The following is a 5000-nucleotide window of genomic DNA, read 5'->3' as shown; positions in this document are numbered from 1 at the left end:
CCTGAGTGGCACCTGTGCGGGCAGGTTCAGCACCACTCCTCCCTCTGCGCTGCCAGCACCCACTGCCAGGGGCTGACCAATCAACACGGGCGGTCAAGGAAAGGTATCACAGCAAAGGATCATGGGAAAAAAGGAATCTGGTGTCTTGAAACTGGGGGTCAGCAGAGGAGGTGCTGGCGGGTACTTGGATTACTGCTGCACACCTGGAGACTGAACACGGATAAATGTGTGTGTCTGTTTCGACACAAAACCCTGTTTTGTTTTTCTTTATTTGAAAATGATTTTGATATTGTGGACTATGTAAGGATTCTAGAATGCCATGTTGATGCCCGTCCTGCGGCTATGCCACATCAGGTTTAATACCTGGAGTCATTCATTTAACAGGGCCACCAAGAGAGCATTAGATTTTATAAAGATATTATCACGTTGTTTTGCTGGACAACAAATTACAACTAAAGTGTAAACAAACAAACTAGCAGAAACAACTCTGATGTCTGAGGTCTGGAGCACCTGCTTTAGCAGCAATGGCAAGTGGCTAAAGGATGTAAGATCCAGTGGGAGCCAAAATAAACATAGAGAACAACTTGTCACCCAAGGGCAAGCAAGGTCGTATGAAGGTTGTTCCGCCACCAAGAGGGAAGAGATGAAGAACCGAGTATGTCCCCTGCGCCTTCTATTCAGCACGGGAGCCAGGCACCTAGTTCCGGTTACCATGGAGAGGACACACTCCAGCCAGCCAGTCTCTCCTGTTCCTCCACGGTTACAGTTACCAAGACGGAGCTAACTGTTCCTCCACGGTTACAGTAACCAAGACGGAGCTAACTGTTCCTCCACGGTTACAGTAACCAAGACGGAGCTAACTGTTCCTCCACGGTTACAGTAACTAAGACAGAGCTAACTGAAGAATTCTAAGCAGTGACACCTACAGGCCTCTCTCACACAAAGCCTGCTTAGTGGATCTGTGTGTGTGGAAGTAGAAATGAATAAGCCTGCATAGGGTATTTGTGTGTGTGGAAGTACTAATGAATAAGCCTGCATAGTGTATTTGTGTGGAAGTGAGGGCTTAAGAATGAGAGGGTTCATCTATAACATTGAGTAGAAGTATCTATGGAGATATCTATAGCATTGAGCAGAAGTGTGGATATGTATGGAGATATCTATAGCATTGAGCAGAAGAGTGCATATGTATGGAGATATGGGCAGGGCTACTGCAGAGGAAGCACAGGCAGGTCATGTGGCCTTATCAAGGTTCAAAGTATCTTTATTGTCCCTAAGGGGCAATCTGGGGACAGCCAGCAGAGAGAACACATTCATAAAGAGACTCAAATACAACATGAAGGCTCTTCAAACAGTAAACATGAACACAACATAAAAACCATAAAAAAAATAAGAACATAATAAATGGTACTTGTAAAAAACACTCATGTGAGAGTGTTTAAAAAGCTAGTGACAGTAAGTATAAAATAGTTCTTGTATCTATTTGTCTTACATATCTTGGACACAAAGCTATCAACTAGGGCTGTCAAAATAACTGATTAATTTCGATTAATTAATTTGAGAAAAAATAACTGATTAAAAAAAATAACGCAGATTAATCGATTCCGTATGACCTTTGACCCCAAGCCATTGTAGTCAGTAACCATTAGACTGTAAAATGAAGGAGAGAGAAGAAAATGTGCTGACTAGATCATTGATTGAAACATTTACTTTTAAACAACGGCCTGATGGTGTTGATAAAAATAAAGTGTTGATTAAAATAAAGTCCTTTGCAATGTCTGCAGCAAGGAATTTGCATATCACCGGAGTTCATCAACTCTAAAGTCGCACATCAATGCAAAGAAATAGTGTTGAAATTGAGGGAAGTGTTCATTTATTTTCATTGTGTCCCTTAGGTTATATCTGTGGCCTGAAATAGCTACCTTGTATGTGAAAAACAACTTCTTCCCGAAGCACTTATGAATTTATTTCCTCAGCATATTAGGTCATATCATATATTATTATGGCCATTATTAAAATAATAATAAAAGAGTTTTTGAACTTTAATGTCACTAATGCTGATTATTCAATGATGTTATTTGAATTTAAAAAATGTAAATACTTTCATAGCAAAAATTATATATGCGATTAATTTAGATTAATTAATCACAGAGTATGTAATTAATTAGATTAATTTTTTTACATTGACAGCCCTACTATCAACATTATCAGTGAACAAGCATGTTTATCATGCAGTTGGCCAGTGGTTGAGTTTCCTGAATGTCCACAGCAGTAAGTATGTCATCATCCTGCTTTGAGGATAAGCAGACCTGTTATGCCAGCCTGGCTTTTCTACAACTTCCCGAAGCAAATAGCACAAAATACTTGACCACTTCTACATCTTAGACTGAAGAAAAACAGCTATAGATACAGACGGCAAGGGCCTTGCAGGAGGGTTGAGTTCTGTCAAGAACAGCCTCAGTATGACCTCTGACCCCAGAGAACTCATTCTATGGTTGCCGTGGCGGCCCATGCAGTGTCCCCGGGCTGGCACGCCAGACGGCGCGGGAATTTATGAGAAAGGCGGAGCTGTCAAGCGCATAATACACAGATGGAGCTCTGGACACGGGGCACTACAACGACAGGAGAGGAGAGGAGGAGGAGGAGGAGGAGGAGGAGAGAGGAGGAGGAGGAGGAGGAGGAGAGAGGAGGAGCAGGAGAGGAGGAGAAGGAGAGAGGAGGAGGATGAGGAGAGGAGAGAGGAGGAGAGGAGAGAGGAGGAGAGAGGAGAGGAGAGAAGAGGAGGAGGAGAGAGGAGGAGGAGGAGAGAGGAGAGGAGAGAAGAGGAGGAGGAGAGAGGAGGAGGAGGAGAGGAGGAGGAGGAGAGGAGAAGATGAGGAGAGGAGAAGATGAGGAGAGGAGAGAGGAGAGAGGAGGAGGAGGAGAGGAGGAGGAGGAGAGGAGAGAGGAGGAGGAGGAGAGAGGAGAGGAGAGAAGAGGAGGAGGAGAGAGGAGGAGGAGGAGAGGAGGAGGAGGAGAGGAGAAGATGAGGAGAGGAGAGAGGAGAGAGGAGGTGGAGGAGAGGAGAGAAGAGGAGGAGGAGGAGGAGAGAGGAGAGGAGAGGAGAAGATGAGGAGAGGAGAGAAGAGGAGGATGGACATAGGATACGACAATGACAGAAGAGGAGGAGGAGAGGAGAGGACACACATATAGTGGAGGGACAGCAACACACACACACACACACACATATAGTGGAGGGACAGCAACACACACACACACACACACACACACACACACACACACACACACACACACACACACACACACACACACACACACACACACACACACACACACACACACACACACACACACACACACACACACACACACAGTGGAGGGCCCCCGCAACACACAAACAAAGGTTTACAAAACAGGGCCAACAAGCAAACAAACAAACAGAGAGACGTTGACATGATGTCCATGAGCCGACACTTCAGCCAGGCAGGGTACGACACAAGCACAACTCAGCCAGGCAGGGTACGCAAGCACAAGTCAGTCCTGAGGAGAAACACTGAGAGGAAAGTTCTAGAAAGGCCTTCTTCAGTGTCACCAGCCCCCCCAACCACCCCCATCCTGTTAAAGGAGAACTCTGATCATTTTTCCCAAAGATCTCTATTTCTCAAGGTCACCAAGTACTGTTGGTAAGAAGAAAAAAAAAAACGAAAACCTAGCTGAAACAGGTCTACCTAGCTCTACCTAGCTGAAACAGTTCTACCTAGCTCTACCTAGCTGAAACAGTTCTACCTAGCTGAAACAGGTCTACCTAGCTCTACCTAGCTGAAACAGTTCTACCTAGCTGAAACAGGTCTACCTAGCTCTACCTAGCTGAAACAGTTCTACCTAGCTGAAACAGTTCTACCTAGCTCGAGCTGCCAGGCAGCTACTGTGCTACATTCTGGGGCATGTTCATGTTTACAAACAGATAGTTTGGTTATTTTCATGTCACGCAAAGAAAGAGTGTAACAAGAAATCCAGAGGGGGGTGGGGGCAGAGTAGACAGCTTTAGAGTGAGGAGGCGCGCTAGAAAACAGCCTCAAACTGGAGAGAATAAAGAGAGAGAGACAGAGAGAGAGAGAGCATAAAGCATAAAGAAAAAGAATTACAAATTACAGTCCTAAAGCGTGTGGGCCTGAAGAAGGCTTTGATATGAACACTGAGTTTAGTTTTGAGCTTGTGGAGGACACTCTTCCCATAATGCACTAATTCCTCAAACAGACATCTTCAGCAGAGGCCTGGCCAGCAGAGCTCACAAACAAGCAAATGAGAGGAGAGAGAGTTTCAACTGCACTCGCAATCCACCACGGAGGAGGTCAACCACAGCTGCTCAGCATGCACGACAGAAGAGGTCAACCACAATAGCTGCTATTAGTGTACTTTCCTGCTCATGTTGTGTTTACGCCACAGTCACATGATTTAACTTATAAAGCCAGAGCTCCATGTTATGTTTACGCCACAGTCACATGATTTAGCTTATAAATAAGTCCGGCTCCATGTGTCACAGAGACAGGCCATGGCTGGCCACAAGAAGCTTGCTGAACCTGTTGTGGAGAAGGAAACTGCTACCAGTGGGCAGTGCACACTGATGAAATCTACTTTTGAGATGTCAACACATCCTGCCCCAGCAGCAGTGGTGGTTTACTAAATCCCATTTCTGGGATTTCACATGACTTAACAAGTTATCGGAAGTTGTAGGTATGAATAAACCTTTTAACAAAAGGTAACATTGTTTTTTTACTCAAACATATTAATTATGTTTTATACCATTTCTCCTATTTTACACTGACCAGTGCACTCAAATGTATTATGTCATATACCATTTGAAAGGGCAATTTCTCCTGATTACAATGGTGGCTATATTTTATTTCTGCCATGTAGGACGACCACCCAATAGGACCCTAATAAGCCTTTTTGTGCCACAAGGGCATCAAGCATGAAGAATGAGAATGTCGAATGTCTGCAAA

General features: G+C 44.5%; 1 protein-coding gene across 1 annotated transcript in view; it reads right to left on the bottom strand.

Moving 5' to 3' along the window:
• Positions 1–5000, bottom strand: part of msrab (methionine sulfoxide reductase Ab) — a 53702-nt gene that overhangs the window by 47929 nt on the left and 773 nt on the right. The window lies entirely within an intron of this gene.

Source organism: Alosa pseudoharengus, unplaced genomic scaffold (genome assembly GCF_046254945.1).
Source record: "Alosa pseudoharengus isolate Yale_2024_CS ecotype anadromous, Long Island Sound unplaced genomic scaffold, YU_APseudo_1.1 YU_APseudo_1.1_scf_2, whole genome shotgun sequence".
Classification (NCBI taxonomy): Eukaryota; Metazoa; Chordata; class Actinopteri; order Clupeiformes; family Clupeidae; genus Alosa; species Alosa pseudoharengus.
This window is presented reverse-complemented; position numbering and strand designations above follow the sequence as displayed.